General features: G+C 33.6%; 1 protein-coding gene across 1 annotated transcript in view; it reads left to right on the forward strand.

Moving 5' to 3' along the window:
• The window catches only part of FBXL17 (F-box and leucine rich repeat protein 17), a 519745-nt gene that overhangs the window by 71244 nt on the left and 426494 nt on the right, over nt 1-22007 (forward strand). The window lies entirely within an intron of this gene.

A 22007-nucleotide genomic window follows, 5' to 3' on the forward strand; every position in this document is an offset into this window, starting at 1 on the left:
TATGATATACTCAAAAAATGTATTTTAGATATTTTTTCTTTTATTTTTTTGGATGTACATTGGAAATTTCTTTTATGGCTAAAGTACATTATGCATTGCTTCTAAGATATGAAATGGATTAGGTCAAATTTATAGGGACAAACTAACAACGAATTAATATATAAAGCTCTGCAGAAAGGTTTTTAGTTCTAAATAAGGTTTGCATGGAAGAAAAAAGTTAATTTTGAATTTATGATTTTATTACTAATTAGGAGGGGAAGTATGCATTTCAGTTTCTTAGGCAGTGAAAATAAGATATTAATAGTTTAAATAACGTAGACTTTTGTTTCAAGTTGTGGTAATTTATAATCTGTTATAACAACAAATCTAATAACATAATAAAGTCATGCATTAAAATGCTTTAAGTATATTTGCTTCTTATTGTGCTATTTATTGCCTAGAAATGTAAAATTTTCTAATGATGCTCAATAAAAAGCTAGCATTTCAACATCTAAAAGTAGAAAAGAGTAATTTAGATAATTCTTATGACTTAAATATTTTTGTATTTTTTAATTGGCAAATTCAGAAAAAACAAAATTCTTTTCAGTTTTCCATCTTTTCTCCCCACCACCCCACCTCAATCTCTTCTGTCAGAAACTGAATTCTGATATGTGAGAAATTTTTATTTGTTTTGATTTTTTTGGCCAATAAACTTAAGCTGAATTTATGTTTATGCTATCTTTGTATATTTTGATTAGAAAGTACAGGCAAAATATTATTTAATGAGTTATATTTTGTATTGTAGTTAATCAATCGATTAATCTATCATTCTGAGTTGATTTTCAGCAAGGATTATCTTAATGCACATTATGATGCATTGTCTCTTTGACTGATAAAGAAACTTACAAATATATCCTTAGATTTCTTTGAAAATAATATCAATTTGGATACAAATTTTAAAATCTATTTTGACTGTGTGGTCCTAGACAAAGTAAAGCATGTCTTTCAGGACCTTTTTTTCATTTGAAACAAGTCAGTGCATCATTCTAGGTAATAGTTATTTAAAATAAATTGTATATGCATATTGTTATAAGGCAGTTTCAGAAGTAAAAGATTGAGTAATTTTTAAAACATTTTTCCTTTTTCAGAAAATATTTTATTTTGCCTTTTTTTCTATAGAAATATACTAAGAAAAAATTAATTTCTGCAGTTTGGGATTAACATAATTTTTTAAACTCTATGGTCTTAAGATTTTATAAACAAACTTTTATGTTAAGATAAATTATTAGATTATGTGTTTCTCTTATCATTCAGGATATTTCTTTCTGTTTAGCTACTACTCAGTTGAAACACATTGCTTTAAGATAAGACAACAGATTAAAGTCAACAATGTTGCTTTAAAAATTAGTTCAACTCAATTCAGTTTATTAAGTGAAAACTTTGTGTCAGGCACTGTACTAAAAGTACTAAAGGGGATACGAAAATAAAAATGAAACAGACCCTGCCTTCAAGGAGTTTTATTACTTCATAGTCAGAAAACTAAGCTAAGCTAATCTTCCCTACTTCCCTCTGATCCTCCTTTTTTCTTTTTTTTTTTTAAGTGAGGCAATTGGGGTTAAGTGACTTGCCCAGGGTCACACAGCTAGTAAGTGTTAAGTGTCTGAGGCTGGATTTGAACTCAGGTACTCCTGACTCCAGGGCTGGTACTCTATCCACTGCGCCACCTAGCTGCCCTGATCCTCCTTTTATCTCTTCCTTTCTTCCTATTTTAGGAGAAATACTTAACCTACGAGTAAAATGAAAGAGTTGAACTTTCAATTATGCCTGTAATTCTCAAGAATTATTAGCAAAAACTTATGCTATAGTTTGTTTCATATTATTGTTATTCTGTTACATTGGTATTTTATAAGGGCCCACTCACACTTTACTTTTTCTAATATACATTAGAAACTGTATTGTTTGGGAGTTGTAAATGATAATACTTTGTCACTTTAATATTTTTAGTATATCATATTATTTACATGATGCAGTGTGGAAAAAAGGTTCCCTGTTAACTTTGGAAAGGGTTGGTTAAAGATTTTATAAATAATTAAAAGAGATAATCTCAAGAATAGTAATAATGTTTTCAGCAGTTTGAACATTCACTATTGCTACTAACCTTAGTTAGGTTCATATTAGAGCAATTTAGTAGATAGTAGTCATTGTTGCATTTTGTTATTCCACTGTTTTAACAAGTAAAAGAACAGGAATTTTCTATTTCAGTCTCTCAACCACCAACTCAGTGGTGTGACACCCCCCCCCCCAAAAGGTGGAAAGTTATAATTGATTATCCCTAATCTAATGAAAGATTATAGGCTTGTTGGTTTTCCCTGGTCTCAGATGACATATTTAAATAGCATGTAAATGCATGAAGGTTCCCTGAGTTCCCCCAGAAACCTTCTGTGGTACCCCAGGCCCATAACAATGAGGCTCTATGATGCACATTTTGTACTTTCTGTACCCTATAGCTAATCCTTGTCTTTGAGAGGACATGCACCCTGTGCTTATTAATACACAAGGGTCTATTTAAGTGTACAAAGGTGGATGCATTTCGAAGAAGTATAATTATATTTATCAACTGGTAAAACACATTTGGAATTGAATGATTATGTTTGGACTACATTAGAGAACTAGTCTTCACTTATCTGACTGAGGTCAAAGAAAGCATTTGTAGAAGCTAATGCTATAATTCTCATGAGGCTCATTTTTGGACAGGCCATTACATTTTGAGAAGGTGTAAAATACTATACTTACTATATTTTGTTGTCATTTGCTGTAAAGGGAAGCCCATCATAGATTTAGCCTTAGAGATATTTAATTGAAACCCCTTCCTTTTTACATGTGAAGAAATTGAGGTCTAGATGGGACATCTTAATGTTCTTTGACATCACAGAATTACAAAGGCATGATCTATTTTTTGAAGTTATTTTTTATAAACATTGTATTTACTTGTGCACATGTTGGGGAAGGATAGAGAAGGGAAAGAAGAGGTAAGCATTTATTAAGTGCCTATGACATGTCAGGCACTCATGCTAAGCACTTTATGAATATTGTCTCATTTGATCCTCACAAAAACCCTGTAAAGTAGGTACTATTATTATCGTCCACATTTTACTGTTAAGGAAGCTGTGGCAGACAAAGGTTAAGTGACTTACCCTGACTCATACAGCCAAGGAGTTTCGGAGGCTACATTTGAACTCGGATTTTTCTGACTTTAAGACCCACCTCTATACATGATACCATCTAGCTGCCTTGCTATATTCTCCTCTCAGGAGAACATAAGCTCCTTGAGGGATTTTTTCCCCTTTTATATCTTTAACACCTAATTCATTGTTGTTGAATCCGAATCCCAGGAATTTTTACGTAGGGATAATTCTCAGACAAAACATCGGAGGGCACAAACATTCTGTTGTCATTTAAACATTTGCATTAGATTTTAAATTTATAGAGTGATACTTCTATAGCAGTTTTATGGTTGAAACTTCTTTGAAGGGGCAGCTAGGTGGCACAGTGGATAGAGCACTGGTCCTAGAGTCAGGAGGACCTGAGTTCAAATCCGGCCTGAGACACTTGACACTTATTAGCTGTGTGACCCTGGGCAAGTCACTTAACCCTCATTGCCTCACCAAAACAAACAAACAAACAAAAACTTCTTTGAATTTTAAGTAATTCTCTGAATTAATTGCTTCAAGTTGAGGTTTTGTTTCTTCTAATTTAAAATGGATTTCTTTTGCAATGTAAATGCTGAGCATAGCTGAGCACATTTTTTTCTTATTTTTGTCTCCCTAATTTTTAATTTCAGTTAATAAATATCCTGAAAGTTAACAAGGGAGCAACAACACCTTCTGCCTATTATACTGTGGGTAGATTTCAGTATCAAAAAATTTTTTTTTATTACACCTGTTTCTATACAGTAAATTCTTCATGACAGTTAAATTATTAAATTAAAATCTTAAATCACAAATGTCTTTACTACTTTGTCTGTAAAAGAGATATTCTTGATAATGATGATTTCATCCTTATTATTGATATTTCCTTTTCTTGTATTTTTTTGGGTGAGGATGTAAAGGGGAATGGGAACCAGACCTGTGATTTAATTAATATAGAGTAAGTAGCATCAAGCTCAAATAGAAATCCTGCTGGCCACACATTGATTTAGGAAACCACAGATTAACATTATCTACGTTGTATTCTGTTTTAATTTATTTTATTAAATGTTTACCAGTTACATTTTCATCTGGTTGGGACAGAGCTCTGGAGGTTGAGCACTGAGTTTGATGTCTCTGGTGGAGAGAACTTCACATGAGAAAAATCTTTCTGCTAATCCAGTCCTTGATCTGAAACACTCAGTACTCTGAGGTCAATTGTGCCTGAGGATGTTCTATATTTTAATAGAATGTAATAAATAGTTTTTGAAATTGGCAGATGTTACAAAAGTTTTTTTCCCCCTTTTGGGAGGTGGTATTAACCTTGGATACTGAAGAACTGGTTTTATTGAAAGAACATTGGATTAGGAGTTAGCAGAGGATTATTCTAGTTCTGGCTCTGCTTCAAGGTAATCTTTGTTACAGTGGAGAAGTCACTTTAAACCCTAAGGCTTACTTACTATCTTCATCTTTCAAGTCATCTGAGGCCCTATTTTGCTTTTAAAGTTCTTGTATTTTGTGATTTTAAGCCATTAGATCTAGGGTAGAGAGGAAATCATTATCAGAATCCAGTATAGGGGTTTGGAGGAGTAAAAAGGGAACAGACATATACAGATAGATAGGTCAGTGAGAAGGGTCAAATAAAATCTAATCGACATTTATTGGGTGTCAACTATATATGCGTGATTCACGTATATGATGTCAGAGTTTAGGACATAACAATAATGGGCAATAATAATAATTGCTAGCATTTATGAAGCACTTTAAAGTTTAAAGTGTGTGTGTGTGCGTGTGTGTGTGTGTGTGTGTGTGTGTGTGTGTGTGTGTGTGTGTGTGTGTGTAAGTAATCTTATTTGATCTAGGATCCAGGATAATCATGTAGATGTTCAGCAGGTAGTTGGAAATGAAGGACTGGAAAACTTATGGTTGGTGAAGAGGGATGTGGGAAGTATCTCTTCAGAGCTGTTGATTGAAGCAAAGACAGTAGGGAGACTGATCTTTCTTAGGACATAGTATGTTCCCCTTAATTTGGCATCTTCAGTCAAAATCTGTATAATGAGCACTTAGTAAGAAACTTAAAGAGGCTGGGGTTTGAAAGTCAGGTACAACCTAGACTAGTAAGTAGCCTACTTGCTGCTCTGAAATACAACAATCCATTTTGGCTTTGTACAGGCATCTTAGCTGCCTGAGATTTACTATCTCCTCACCAGTGCCTCTCAGGATCCCTGGCTTTCTTTGCAGCTCAGCACAAGTTCCATTTCTGTGAGTTCTTTCCTGACCAACCCCAACCCACTCCCCAACCTGCTAGTATGCCCTTATCCACCTCTAATCTATTTGTATACATTTTTTATTTATACTTATATACCATGTTGTTTCTCTTGATTGGATTTGAACACTGAAGGCAGGGCATTTCACTTTTAATATCTGTATCCACAGTGCCTGACATATATAAGTACTTAATAAATGTATTTTAATTGGTTCTAAATCTGAAAGATTTGTCCTCTTCTAAATTTGGATAGACTACTGAATTATTTAAAAGAATAGGATTAAGGGGCAGCTAGGTGGCGCAGTGGGTAGAGCACTGGCCCTGGATTCAGGGGGACCTGAGTTCAAATCCGGCCTCAGACACTTAACACTTACTAGCTGTCTGACTCTGGGCAAGACACTTAACCCCAATTGCCTCACACACACAAAAAAAGTAAATAAAAATTAAAAAAAAAGAATAGGATTAAACTTTTTTGTCATTATATATTTGAAATAGGATATAAATCAGTTACAGAACATGTTTTCCTTTCTCACAAAATTACCTTTTAGAATTAGAAGAGCTTAATTTTTTTCTGGGCCTCAGTTTTCTTATCTGTAAAATGAAGATTTTGAAATCTATCTCAGATGTTCCTCCCAGCTCACAAATTCTATGATTTTATTTATAATTTTAGGAAATAATTTTTGACCAGGCATAACTACACTTACATAAGATAATTACTACTTAAAAAAAACCTTTTGGGTAAACCTGTTTTTGGAACCTTCATTCTAACTCTTTTGATTGACATCTACAATTTTCAGATGAACTAGCTTTGACCAAATGCTTTATTGATTGATTGGTCCAAATTTGTGGCATGTTTTTCAGAAAGACTTATGATCTGGTTGAAGCACAGAAATGTCACTAACCAATCACGACTTGAGAAATTGTTGGATTGCCTGTTCTACTAGGAGGTATTCTTACAAATTAGTTGTGCTGTTATGTTATATCAATGCATATGTCTCAGAGAATGAGGAATAACTTGATTATTCTATAAGCACAGTTAAAAATATTTGTGAAGTAGCCTTTGCAAATTGGCATGGAAATGGATAGATCCACAACTGTTCTGTACTGTCAGCATATTTTTCCCTTTTTATTCCAAAGAGGAAGATCTTGTTTATTTTTTATATATTAGCATATATGTGTATTTCACTTGTAACATATATTCTGTGTAAGGATAGGTGTTACTTTTTAGTAAGCTTTTTTCCTATTCCCAAAACATAGCTCTAGTATTTACAGTTGCCCTAGTTAATTTTGTTTTCTGAATTTTGAAGCAGTGTTTAACCTACTGAAATATTCTGAATCTTACTTAAGAAAAGTATAAACACATGTATTTTATAAAGTGTAGGAGACTGTTGAAATTTAGGTAAATACTACTTCTTTTAAATGATTTAAAAATTCATATAATATCAATAGCTTGCACTGAGGCATTCACTGTTTTGTGAAGTAGTGAATTAAAATGGAAAGAGCACTAGCCCTGAAGTCAGAAGACATTTGCTATGGCCTTGGGCAGGTCACTTAATCAGAGTGACCTCTCACAGTGAGTCTCAATTTTCTCATATGTCCAGTGAAAGGGTTTGACAAGATGCCCTCTGCAGCCCCTTCTGGTTCTAGAACCAATGATACCAAAGTATTTTAACATTTTCTCAATAGTATCCAATTCTGTGTTTATGAAAGCTCATATTTATGAAGCACTTCACATTACCAAGTACTTTCTTCATAGCAATCCTGTGAAGTAGATACTATAAGAATAATTATCACAATTTAGCGATGAAGAAACTGAGGTTCGGAGGCTATTAAGCAAAGACTAACCTAGGTATTCTGACTCAGCATGGTGCTTTTTATACTATAACACCTCTCCTGCCTTCTGTGATGATTATTGTTAGTTTTATAGTGCCTTAACATTTGCAACGCATTACTTACACACACACACACACACACACACACACACACACTCTCTCTCTCTCTCTCTCTCTCTCTCTCTCTCTCTCTCTCTCTCTCTCTCTCTCTCTCTTACTTAACCCTCAAAATAACCCTAGAGTTATTATCATTCCCATCTTAGAGATACGGTAAATAACTTTGGGAGAGATTGTGACTTACCCAGGGTCACAGAGATAGTAGGATTTAAACCTAGGTCATTTTTTCTGACTTCAAATTCATAACTTTCTACTATATTATGTTACATTGTCCTCCATTTGTTAAAAGGAAAACTGAGCAATTAACTGAATGTGGGGAAAATGGTAATTCTTTAAGAAATCATGAAAATATTCAGTGGAAAAATATATGAAAAAAACAGATCTATTTGAAAATTAAGGCATAGAGTCAGGAAGCTTTGTGAGCCCATTTGTTTCTGAAGCATATATGTTGCACATATTCAATGTTAATACTTAAATTTGTCTTACATTTAGAATAGCAATTTTTAATCTTAGGTAATGCTTTATTCCTTTACCTCTGAGCAAGAAGGTGTGATAAAGGAGCACATGAGTGTTATATAGGACTTCCTTTGAGGGCTTTCTAGCAAGATAATAAAAAAATCGAAGTTAGAAATATATTTAATTCTGCTTTCTCTAATCTGTCCTTCTTGGTAGTAAGGAGCTTAGAAGTCAGTTCTTCTCCTTCAGGTCATTTTATGTGGCTTCACTGAAGCAGAGAAGAGCTTCAGTTCATATGACTAAAGATGATGTTCTCTCCATAGAGAGCTTATTGCCTAAACACATGGATTTAATTTAAAAAGGAACCATATCCATATGCGTTCTTTGTAAAAATATATTCTATTTAAATATACCTTAATCATTTATGAAATACAGCATTAGGCCATTCAATCTAAACAAAATTCTAATCTATTTAAAAAATCTACCTTTGGATTTTTTACATGCATATATATACATATATGTATTGACATTCTTAAATCCAAGTCTTTTTTTTTGTTGCTAATTTTTAGTGTAGAATAATAATTGAGTAGGTTTTTTTTTCTTCTATACTTTATTAGAAAAGTAGAACAGCTGCTTTTTTGTTCATTGTTTGGACACTTTTTCAGATTCTTTTTGTTTGTCACTTTGTAGCATTTTTGAGTCAGACGTGGAAAGGATGATAATCAAATAAGCTTTATATTATCTACAGTGATAGAACATTATCCTAAAATTTTGAGATCTGAAATTAAATATCTGAGTTCTTTCTCCCGAAGTTATAGACTATATATACTATAATATATAATTGGAATTTTCACTAAGAATCAGCAGTGTTCTTTATTGAACTTTACAATTTTTTTTTTTTTGCTTAGGTATTTTAGTTATAGGAGCACTAATTTGGAATGTTAGGTCCATTTACCCATCATATCAGAGGATTTGAAGAAAAATATGTAATGATTTTTTTCTATGACATCTACCCTTTTTTTCAGGTTCTCGACAGACATTTTATCCTGTTATTGTGTCTACGTTATTTAGTTCTTCCTGAAGACTCTTGAATTTCACATGCAGTGCTTCAATCAGCTCCTGCAAAGAGGATAACTTACCTAGGGACCCATCCCTTATCGAAGAAACACCAATCGGTGAACAGGGACAGCCAAAAACATCATGAATAGGGCAACTTGGCCTTGTTTTTTTTTTTAATTTTGTTTTTTGCATTCCCAAGTGTAGAATTTTATTATAATAATTGCAATTTCCTAAAATATATGGAACATTTAGAAATTAATATATTTACACTATGCTCAGTTTTTTTCTATAAAGTTTGCACTGTGGTTCTAACATTTCACTAGTTTTGAAATGTAAATTTTGTTTTGCTGGTTAAATTATGTGGATTTTACTCTTCTGACCATTCTTAAAAATCTACTGTATGTTTTTATTTGCTGCTACATCTCATTATCATGTAAAACTGTTGTGAATGTGTGGGGAAAAAAATAACTTGAGTCATTATGCTTGTACCATGTTATGTAGTAGGACTTGATACTGTTTTGTCTCCTGTAATAAGTGTTTAAAACTACTTTTATGCAGGAAAAACAAAGGTATAGTGACATGATGTAAATCCAAAGTTTTTTATATAAGGTTTATTTTTTAAAATTGAAAGAATTTTTTAATAGAAGAAAAACAGACACATATGCATGTGTGTATCTCCTTTTTAAATTGTATAAAGGAAAACCCAAACTTGACAAAAATAATTAGGTATAATTTATTTGTACTGGAAAAAAGGGTTGTTTTACTAGAAAAGGTACTATAAACTCTTCTACATAATAAATTCCTTCAGTGAATTTCATTGTTCCTTTCATATATTTCGTGCTGAAGCTTAGGACAGTTGGGAGGTGCTTAATTTTAAGCATCAGGAGCCACTACGATTTAAAGATGTCAGGTGTAGAAATGAAGCAGTTTCCTAAATTATATTTTTATCTATGGGAAGAAAACTGATTTTATTGAATCATTTAACTACATGAGATTCTTTGTCATCCAAGTATCCCACAACATCAGTTCCTTAGATAGAGTTGGGATGTTATTTTGGTTTGGCCCTGTGATTTCATTGTAGATCTTCTACCAATGAAGATTGGCAATGTTTCTGAAAACTTCTGAAATTAGTTTCTACTCATTACAACATGCTATATCAGCATGCTGCTACATAGGGAATCAATAGTAGTCATAAAATGAAAGTATTCATTAGTGAGCTGAAATAAATAATCTCTACTCAAAACATATCTCCTCCCTATTTCAACCCTTTCCATTGACATTTTTGCAGGTCAGGGTTTTTTACTGATTGTCAGTAATTGTTGCAGAAGTGAATGACTTAAGTTACAAAAAATTGAGAGGCTCTTGGGCAAAATTGATGAAGCCCTCAAATATTTTTGCAACAATGACCCTCTGTGATTATACAAGAAAGTAAAATATAAAGTGAAGGTTACTATTTGATACTATAATTGAATTTTGGGGGAAAAATGAGGAAAAATCAACATGATTCATCATTCTAAGTATTAACACATTTTCAATTATAGCCTACATATTGCTAAGTATAAGATAAAATATACTTATTCTCATAATTTTAGTTTCATTTTTCAGGATAAAGATTCAGTTAAACTCTCACAACCCCATTAACTTTTAAATGTTTGTGCCTGTTTTAAGTGGGTTCTCTTTAAGTGGTCTTTTCCCAGCATCCATTATCCTCAAATAATAAAGCATTCTTGTATATATTGAATACATATTATCCCCAGCCCCCATGGGGTGGGGGAAGGATACAAGGGAATTTATTTGCAAACTAGGAACTATTTTTTTTTGTTTCCCTGAAATAAAAAAAGGCCAGCTTTTCTCTTAACTAAGAGAATTCATTCACTATACATTCATTCATCAAACACTTTTTCAGCAACCATTGTGTGTAGACCATTATATCTAACTTAATAGAATTTATTATTATATTATGAAAGGACTTAAAATGAATTATAATAAGGACATTTCATTTTATATCACTTTTGTGAAGATATTTCAATCTCATTAGCTTTTGTGTAACAAGATTGTACTTTTTTCAAAGGCACATATTATTAAAATTTAATAGAAGATATAAAGAAAAATTAATCAGCAAGTAAACATTTTTTTGTGGATTTGTTTTAAGAAAGTATGGGCATTTTGTAAGGAAGTACCCTCCTTTCAAAGTATTGCTGTCTAACTCCAGCTGCTCAGAGTTGGGAGAAATGATTTCGTAAGTGTTGTAACAAAAGAAATTCATTCATATAATATAATTTATAACTTGAACAGTTTATTTTGTTTTCTTAATTTTACTTGTTAATAGTATATATATATAAAAACAAATTCAGTTGTGCTCTTAAGAAATGGAACTTTAATCTTTTTAGAACAGTTATTTTACTTTTTTTTTTCTTCACCTTGTTGGTCATGTTCCTGCTATGTAGAACAGGAAAAAACAAATTTCAAGTGTTATATAACCCCCTTTAGGGTTAAGGATATTTGTGAGTAAAGTTGATTAAAAAAAAGATAGAGGTTAATAGGTAGTAGGAGAAATAAGGGGAAATAAAGGTGTCAGATTGATTATTTCTGTTATCCAGTATATTGTTTTTGAGGAAACTAATACTTAAAGGATACAATCCATTTCCTGGGGATTAGGTACTTCAGTGCTCTTTTAGTTGATCTGTGTTTTTTCCCACATCTTTCTTAGTATAACTTTGAGTTTAAACCTACCTCATATAATTAGACCAGTTCTTTAGTTTTTAATTACATTAAAATGCTTTTTTTGAAAGTGATAGAGCAACAACATAAACTGCCCATTTTATGAGTGTATTCTATAGTATAGTGACCCGGTGGCCATAAATTGGTTTTTAAAGAATTTTGGTAACTTTTTATTTTATATAATTGATTTCCTCTGTAATCCTAGGTGTATTATTTTATACATTTAAAAACATTTCCCTGAGATGTCTTTGGGCTTTACCAGATTGGCAAAGGGTTAATTAAGGAACCCCTGTTCTCAATCTGTATTATATTTCTAATTTATATGTGTACTTGGTAAAGTTTCCTCACAAAACTATAATTCTGTACTGCTTTGATTCCTCATATATTACCAGCAATGGATGTTTTTATGTTGAAAAGAACTTGAGGACTTACACTTTTTGTTATTAAAAAGAATCTGTCAAGGGGACTTGTTATTTGGATTCTAATTATAAAGTTATTTCTCCTCTGCTGTACTGATCTTTTTCCTTCTTTGAGTAATGAACTAGAAATAAATAACCTTCTGTACTATGTAGTTTTTTCTAATGAACAGTAATTTTCCCTTGCATCTTTCTTTCCTTTTCTAAAATGAGGTGACATTTTATATAGTGAGAAAGAACTAGAGTTATTTTATGCTTTTTCCTTATTGTCTCTATTTTGCATCAAATTAATAACTTCAGATAGATTATTCTGGTGCGATAGTCTATATTGGATTCTTTAATTTGCAGATTTTCAAAAATAGTCCTTATTCATGAGATTAAATCAAAAGAATATTCAGAATTTTCTACATTATAAATTGAGTGAAAATATTGTTAGTGTATAAATACAGAAGTTAAATAAGTTCATAATTCATAAAGAGAAATAGTTATGTCAGAGTTGAAGTTCTTAGTTAAATATTTGACATTTCTGAGAGCTTATATTTATATTTTAGTTACAAAATTGGTTTTAAAATCAATTTCCACAAATAGAAAAGATAGCTACACTTTCTAGGAGCCTAGAGATCCTTATGATCATATGAGTTCGAACTTTGCAGACTTCATGAGTGTTTAGTTTCTTCCAACTATCTTCCAGACCAAGGGTTAAAATGTGATGTAGAAACAAGACTCTGAGTTGTGAACCCAGTTTTCAAATGGCTTAATTCCTAATTCCACATAGTGCTATTATGAGAACTAAGTTTTTGGAAAGATACAAAGATTTCCCTACAAAACATTACTGACATTATGACTAACATTTTTGTTAAAGTGAAATTCAGAACAACTTAATTTCTTAGCCCTAACTTTAATATCTACAAACAGTATTTCAAAGACAGGCTCAGCATTTCTGAATCTTTTAACTATTAGAAATTTATGCCATTACTAAAATACTACTTAAAAGTTAGTTGAAATAATTATTCCTCATCAGTTTGAAAGTAACTTTAAATATCTTATGAAAACATTTTCTAGTTTGGGTAAATGAGGAGAAATATTCAAACAATTTGAAAATCATTTCAACAATGATAGAATCCTATATAGGACACTTGTGTTCTTTATAAATGGGGATATAGCACCACCTCTTGGTCAAATTGAATTTTTATTTAAGAAACAATGAAATTACTTGATAAAAGAAATCCACCAATTCTGTTTATTATTACATTTTGAAGTATGTATGGCAAATTCTTTTTTTGGAAGAGACATGATAAGAGAGACTATCTGTAGACTTAGCTTAATGTCATGCATGGGATACAAAGCAGCTTAGTTTTCTCTTCCTGGGCTAAATTATAAAAAAAAAATTAGCATTAGAAACACAGTTGTTTTCTCCTCTCTTTTATGTTTTTCAAATAATTGAGAAGACTAGAACACTAAACATATTGAGAGTTTAATTTTTTACTTAAGGGTTTTACATCTAAGATCAACATTCAAATTAAAGGAAAACAATTTACTAACCATTCTTTTTTCTTCTTCCTGGCATTATATAGTAAGCTAATAAAATGAAATGAACTCTCTAATGCCATTGTTAATTTGTTTTCTTTAAGGAAAAGGGAATTTTTCCGCTTCATATTTACAATTTGTTATCCTCTTAAATAGTTCTCTGAAATAAGAGTAAATTCTTTAATTTGTGCGACTCTATAAAGCCAAAGAATAGCAAGCACACTGTGCTATCAAGGATGTGCCTTTTAAATCAAATTTAGTCTTACAAATATTAACTTTGAAAAAAAAATAACTTTGGCTTTTACATGGCAGATGTTCAGTGTGAAATAGGGACCCAAGTAGATGGAGATAAATATAAAAATGTTTACGAACTGTCTGATTTAACCATTGTGTGAAGCATGAATCTGAAGTGACATTTGGCTTTCTGAAAGATATTAAAAAAATATGTTCTTTAAGAATAAGCAAAAAGGCATCCATGATACTCTTTTGCTTCTTGACATCAAAGTGAATGTTAAGAGCTATATCAAAGTCTTAACCCTTATACATTAGTAATATATAGTAAATAAATTAGTGCTTTTGAGTCGTAGGGAGGCTGTTTTTTTTTTTTAAAGGAAATTCTTTTTTAGGCATAATAATACCCTGTTTAACTTCAGGATATGTAGTATTAGCAAGAAAACTCTTTGAATAGGACTACCATGGAAATCTTGAAATTAAGGTATCCAAATTAATATATGAGGTATTTTGTAAAAAGTATAATTGTTATTTATTAGTTTCAGAGATGGTTTTATTAGATGTAGATAAACTTTTCAAGTGTTTTTTGAAAAGCTTAATAATAATGAAAGAAAAAATATTTAATTTTAGTTCAAGATGTGAATCCTACTTATTTCTATATATTCTTTTTATATCTTTTATATACCTATTATGTAATAGACATTTTGTTTTCAGTTATTTCCTGACACTTATGCAGTGAAATCCCCACTCAACATTAGTTATTATAAAGACATTGAAGTAGACATTCTGAGATATGGAACTTTAATAAAAAGTTTTAGATTTTTAATATTTATACAGTAAATTAATATATTAATTTTAAAGTTAGTTTTCTCTAGAGGACTAAAAAAGCTAAAGTAAGTAGTAATTGAACATTAATTTGTGTGACTTTTTGTTGTTGTTGTTGTTGTTGAGGCAATTGGGGTTAAGTGACTTGCCCAGAGTCACACAGCTAGTGTCAAGTGTCTGAGGCCAGACCTGTACTCAGGTCTTCCTGAATCCAGGGCCGGTGCTCTATCCACTGCACCACCTAGCTGCCCCTAATTTGTGTAACTTTTAAAAACATTTTTGAGCAGTTCTTTCAGATATGTGTGTGGATATGAATACTTGTTCAAAAAGTTGATATTAAAAGAAAACATTAGTTTTAGGAGTTTATATTTATGCTTGTTTAATAAAAGTAATCTGTTGCACTAAATAGCTGGAAGCACAAGTTTCTTTTCATAGGGTTTTTAAAAAAAAGAAATTATTAAGGAAATAGCTTATTTGATATCTTGTGTTCTTTATAGAAATTGAATTTTGAATTTTAAAATGAAGTCCCTCAGGTGTTTGTTTTAAAGCAAAGCAAAACAAGATAGAAGCATGTAAATTCTGAAGCAGATGATTTATATGTCAATGACAATACATTTTCTCAAAGAATATAAGCTCAATGTCTAGAAATATGATTTTTATTTTTGTTTGGTGTATTGGTCACTGATAGGGAGATTAAAGAAATAAGCATTATGCAGTGCCTTCTGTGTGCCAGGTACTATGCTAAATGCTTTTTACAAATATTGTCCCATTTGATCCTCATAACAGTCTTGTGAAATAGAAGCTATTATTGTTCGCGTTTTAGAGTTGAAGAAACTGAGGCAGATGTTAAGTGACTTGCTCAGGGTTACACAGTGAATGTGTGAGGTCAAATTTGAACTTAGGTCTTCCAATCCTAGTGGTTTACCCCTTCACCATCTAGCTTCTTAGGGGCAGCTAGGTGGTGCAATAAATAGATAGAGTGCTGACCTTGGAGTCAAGAGGACCTGTGTTCAAATCTTACCTCAGACACTAGCTGTGTAACCCTGGGCAAGTCACTTAACCCCAGTTGCCTTAAACATCTGCTATCTTCAGTCATCCTGATATCTATGTTGCTTACTGGACCCAGATGTCTCTGGAGGAGAAAGAAAGGTTGGTGACCTTGCACAGCCCTTCCTCACTTAAATCCAATTCAGTACAAGTCATGACATCACCATGATGTCATATTCCTCTTCAAGTATGAAGGACAAACAACATCTAGCTTCTCGATAGCTTTCCTCCTAAGTTGTTAAAAGGATCTTCCTAGTCATACACAACAATGTGTCCTGATTGGGTGTTCGAGTTTTCTTGGCTTTTTCTTGGGTTCGGTGGGGTAGAGGAGGAGGAAATGGAGAAGGAGAAGGATTGAGAATTAGGAAGGTTTTCTTATTTGGTTTTATTTGAGTTAAGTTTCTTTAATATGAAATTTTATATCATCCATTTGGTATTGTCACGTTTCTATATATAATCGTGGAATTTATACACCCAGAAGAAGAATTCTTAATCTAGATTCCATCTGTCTGTAAATTTATATGGGAAAAATTACATTTTTATTTCAGTGTAATTTGTTTCCTTTGTATTTTGTGTATTAAAAAAATTACTCTGAAGAGTCCTTGACAAAAAAAAGGGTAAAAACCCCAGAAAATCAGTAAATATCCAGAACAAATAACAATTTTGAGGCTCTAACTTGTATTAAAATCCTGAAACTCTGCATGTACTTCTTAGAACCTTTGAATATTAGGAATTGAGAATACATATATGCATTTGTGTATATATATATATATATGTAGACAGCATAAAAAGAAATACATGCATCTATATATACACACATATATTTGTTACTCTAGGAAAAAAACCTTTGTAGTCAACTTGATTAACTATGCAAACATACAATTTTTTTTGGTGGCAGTACCATTTGTTCTCAGAGACTGAACAATTATGGCATTTGGAATATAGACTTATTTGATAGAATTACATTTATTTGAATTGAATATTTTTCCAGGACTTTTTTGGGTTTTCCATAATAGTGGGTCTTACTATGAGAAGTATTTCTGAATACATACTATGAATGTAGAAGTGATAGTTTGAATTTGTTTCCTGCTTCCTTTTAGACTGTGGTGTTATGTGTCAGGATTTGGTAAAAGTGATATCATTGTGAATTTAATGTTTAAACAATTTGTTACTTATTCATTTTTAAAAAATGATTTCATAATTTTTATTTTTCTTGTTTAATAGAAGGGGTCTTACTAAAGGTCTCAGATATATTGGAACTTGAATCATATTGGTAATTGTAGAGGACATACAGAAATATTTTAAAATGAATTTTAGGAGATGAAACATATTAGGCTTTACGTCTAAAATTCTTTTTATAAAATTTTCTTGTAGTGTTGATATATTTGTAAATCTGCCATAGGACATGAAGTATAAACAAGGGCATAGGCTTCCAATATTAGTAAGGATTTCTTTTTTCATATCTTCTCTTTGATGTATGCTGGTTTAAGGATGACCACCTTAAGCTCTTTGATGTTTTGATGACAGATATTTCTCATTCTAAAGTAGGAATAGCCATTTGTTTAAGTTCATAGTACTTCATTTATCCTGAACAGCAAAAGTCCTGTAAAATGTTAATCTGGGAAAGTATTAAAGCCACAAAATTCAAAGTAATTCTGAGCAGTTTTCCTGTTTCCATGGGGAAAATTTTAGTTTTAGGCACTTTATCTTTTTTTAAAAAGGCATATATTTTCTAGGATTAATGAAAAATAATATTTCTAAAGTTTAAAGCTGGTGGATTCTTAACTTTGAAACTGAATTGACTAGACAAACACTTCTAGGTTATGTGACATCTGCTTCAAACTAATCTATATAGATGTAGAATAAAAAAGAGTATAGAAATATATTAAGAAGTATAGCTTATATTACTTTATCATTTTTCATCCTAACTAATGCTATAACCTATTAAAATGGTCTCCCACTTTCCTACTTCTTTTCATTCCAATTCCTTCTGCGAATGGATCAGATTCATTCCCAGTAGCAACACTATGATCAGATCACTCTTCTAATTAAAAACATTTAATGGCTTCCAGTTGTTTACTAAGTAATGTCTGTATTCCTTTGCCTGGCCAAAAATCTGTCTTTCTGTTCTCAAGACTTCCTAATCTGACTATTGTTAAACTCTACTCTTTAGTCAGATGGGATGCTTTTCTCTCCAGCTACCCCTGAGGAGGAACACCAGTAGACTAGGATTGTCCAAAAATGGCTTGTCATTTATGTGCCGATCACTATGCTAAAGTACTACGGTTACATGGAAAGACAAAAGACAATCACCGACCTTGAAGAGCTAGCTCCCAGCCTAGTAGAAGAGAGAGCATACAAATGGTGGTGTATAAACAAGCTCTGTGCAGACTAAGCAAGAAATAACAGGAAAGTCACTGAGGTTAAGAGGGATTCAGAAAAGCTTCCCACAGACATCTTTTTTTTTTTCTTCCCCCAGGGCAGTTGGGGTTAAGTGACTTGTCCAGGGTCACACAGCTAGTAAGTGATAAGTGTCTGAGGCCGGATTTGAACTCAGGTCCTCCTGAATCCAGGGCCGGTGCTCTATCCACTGCACTACCTAGCTGCCCCTAGACATCTTTTTTTGTTTTTGTTTTTGTTTTTTTTTGGCAGGGCAATGGGGATTAAGTGACTTGCCCAGGGTCACACAGCTAGTAAGTGTAAAGTGTCTGAGGCCAGATTTGAACTCAGGTACTCCTGAATCCAGGGCCGGTGCTTATCCACTGCGCCACCTAGCCACCCTGACATCTTTTTTAACTGGGACTTGAAGGAAGCCAGGGAAGCTGGGAGGCAGAGATGAGCAGAGAGAGCATTCTAGCCATGAGGGAGAGACAACAGTAAACATGGCTGGAGCTAAAAGATAGCATGTTGTTTGAGGAAGAGCAAGGGAGCCCGTCATGGGATTGCAGAGTACATGAGGAAGGGAGTAAGGAGTAAGATGACTTGAAAGTTATGGGTATGGCTAGATTATTAAGTTATTTAAACACCAAGTAGAGGATTTTCTATTTGATCCTAGAAGTGATTGAGTTGAGTAGGGGGATGGTTGGACCTGCCCTTTAGAAAAATCACTTTGGTGGTTGAATAAGGATGGACTGAAGTGGGGAGAAATATGTTAGACCAGTGAGCAGGTGTGAGGAAAGTCTACTTCAGGATCCTTGGGAATATCAAAGGAGAGAAGGGGGAATAACGAGAGATGTTACAAAGTGTAATCGACGGTTTTGGCCAATAGATTGGATATGGGAGGTGAGAGAATGAGGAATTGAACATAACAGATTGCAAGCCTAGGAGACTGGGAGGATGGTGGTATCCTCAGCAGTAGGTAGATGCAGTTATCATTCCTATTTTACAGTTGAGGAAACTGAGGATGAATAGAGGTTAAGTTACTTGGCACTATATGAGTTTCATTGATTATAAGTGTTCCAGTGGCTGATAAGTTACAGATCATGCATCTGTCTTATATACTCTATCCAAGATAAGAAGATTCTGACAAATCTTTGGAGTCTAGTTTCTTGAAACAGTTCTTGGAAAGTCATCCTTATGGACCTTGTGGAGCCCAGTTTGTACAGTGTTCAGGGCCCCTTCTGTGTGGTGAATGGTCTGGTTACTGTACTGGTGGTGCACTCCTTTTTTTTTGGGGGGGGGCAATGAGGGTTAAGTGCCTTGCCTGGGGTCACACGGCTAGCAAGTGTCAAGTGTCTGAGGCCGGATTTGAACTCAGGTCCTCCTGAATCCAGGGCTGGTGCTTTATCCATTGAGCCACCTAGCTGCCCCTTTTTTAGTGAGGCAGTTGGGGTTAAGTGACTTGCCCAGGGTCACACAGCTAGTAAGTGTTAAGTGTCTGAGGCTAGATTTGAACTCAGGTACTCCTGACTCCAGAGCCAGTGCTCTATCCACTGTGCCACCTAGCTGCCCCTAGTACACTCCTTTCTAGGGACTAACAAGTCCCTATCAGAAACAGAGGTAGAGAGAATTTGTTTTAAAAGTAATTTTGTGGAGGAGCAAATCCATGCTGTCAAGATCCTCTCAGTTCCAGAAGTCTGGAGATGAATAGTTAACAGAGTTGGGAGAACTTGGTAGCAGTTTAAGGCCCAGTCCTAATTTTCTCCAAAGCCCATAAGACATGAGTGGGGTGGTGAATGTCTGGGAAGTTTCCCCAGTGGCCTAAGATACTGTTTAATATTTCAGAGATCCAATTTGTATAGCAGAATTAACAAAAGGGGTGTTTGTTGCCATTAAAGTATATTAATCATATCCCAAATTCCTCTCTCCACTCTAGGGAACTAATCAGCAGGTCAATTCTTTTTTAAGTAATAAACATTTTTATTTATAGTTTTGAGTTCCAATTTTTATCTCTACTTCCCTCTCTCCCCCCTCCCTGAGGTGGTAAGCAATCAGATATGAATTATACATGTACAATTATATAAAACATTACTATATTAGTCATTTTGTACAAGAAAAATCAAACAAAAAAGAAAAAAATTAAAGAAAGTGAAAAATAGCATGCTCCAGTCTGTGTTCCATCAATGTCAGTTCTTTCTTTGGAGGTGGATAGTGTTTCATCAATGGTCCTTTGGGATTGTCTTGGATCATTGTATTGTTGAGAATAGTTAAGTTATTCACAGTTTTTCATCAAGCAATATTGCTGTCTCTGTGTACAATGTTCTCTTGGTTCTGCTCACTTCAAGTCTTCTTAGGCATTTCTGAAATCATTGTGCTTGATGTTTCTTATAGCACAATAATATTCCATCACTATCATATACCACAGCTTGTTGAGCCATTCCCCAATTGATGGACATTCCTTTGATTTCCAATTCTTAGCCACCACAAAAAGAGTTTCTATAAATATTTTTGTACAAATAGGTCTTTTTCTCTTTTTGGGGATGTCTTTGGCAGCCTGTCAGTTCTTAGGTTATAGGACTGACGTCCTGTCCATAATAAATTGTATACTAAATTTGCTGTGGGGGGAGGGAGGGACTTCGGGTGTTTCTAGGCTGGGAAGTTCCTGACTGAGATAATCAAACTAGATTCATGGTCAAACTTCCTTGAAGGCACAGGTCAAGTTTCTCCTGTCTCTTCCTGACCCCAAACAGGTAATTTATAATCCTCTATCCAGTCCTAATGGTAATGTGAGGTTAGGGGTTGCTAGTGGTGAACCTACAGGACAAGTCACAAATAATAGAAATGTAGGCAGCCATCAAGAGGAAGATCAGGAGGCAGAAGAGGACATTTTTCTTTGTTCCCATAAAGAGACAAGTCTGGTCTGTGATACCTATAAGAAGATGGGAGCAGACAAACAGATGTAGTTAGGGCTTATGGCTCTCTTCCCCACCATTCCTTACCTGTCTCTGATGTTTGGGGACAGATGGTTTCTCATCCCATTAATGTGAACATCTTTTTTGTTGTTGTTGTTGTTTGTCTTTTGTTTTTCTCAGGGCATTGCCTATCCCCTGAGCTCCTGTTCTCATGGGAATGCCATCTGTCACTCCCTGCAGCTTTCTACCATACTAATTCACTGACCTTGAAGGTGGACAAATAAGTACAGGGTCCAGTGTTGTCACTAGTTGCATATTCCCTATGTGTTCCTTTGGTTGCAGTTTGGGTAGCTTGGAGAAAAATTAATTTTATCCTAAGGAGAAAAAATACTATTGACACTTGCATTGTTAGAATAAGATAACTGGGAGTGTTCATGGTATCCAGATTGGTATTGGTACTCCCAATATTTGTGGAACTTTCAGTAAATAAGGCCCACCACTTGCCTTTCCATTGTTTTGTCAGAAAATTGGGGTGGGGGGCACAGGCAGTTATGGATTTATACAAGCAGGAACACTTGTTCTCTGGGCTATGAGTTCCAGTATTGACTTTATATGTTCTCTTCCGTATGGATAGTGAGTATATAAGGAGATGAGAGTTTTTTGGAGTTGTTGAGGGTGAAGAAGACTCCTCTCTAGAGTCTGTTGACCCAGTCTTTTAGGCTGGTCAGATGTTTCAGCGTCAGAAGTGGATTTGGTTTTATTATTTAAAATACCATTTAAAAAAAAAACCACCTTCTTTAAGGTTGCACCCCAGACACCACTGGGCTTTTCCATCCAAGTTGCAGCTGAAAATTCCTCTGTGTGCTATCTCTACCTACTATAACATAAGCTGATGGAGACGAAAGACTGTTTTGCACACACTTTGCTGTTCGTCCTTTTCCTCATCCATCTCTTTCTCTTCCCCAGTGTTTGTGTGTGTGTGTGTGTGTGTGTGTGTGTGTGTGTGTGTGTGTGTAAGATTTTTTTCTTCTTAATGCAAAATAAATACCTTTGGT

This window comes from Dromiciops gliroides, chromosome 1 (genome assembly GCF_019393635.1).
Source record: "Dromiciops gliroides isolate mDroGli1 chromosome 1, mDroGli1.pri, whole genome shotgun sequence".
NCBI classification, from domain to species: Eukaryota; Metazoa; Chordata; class Mammalia; order Microbiotheria; family Microbiotheriidae; genus Dromiciops; species Dromiciops gliroides.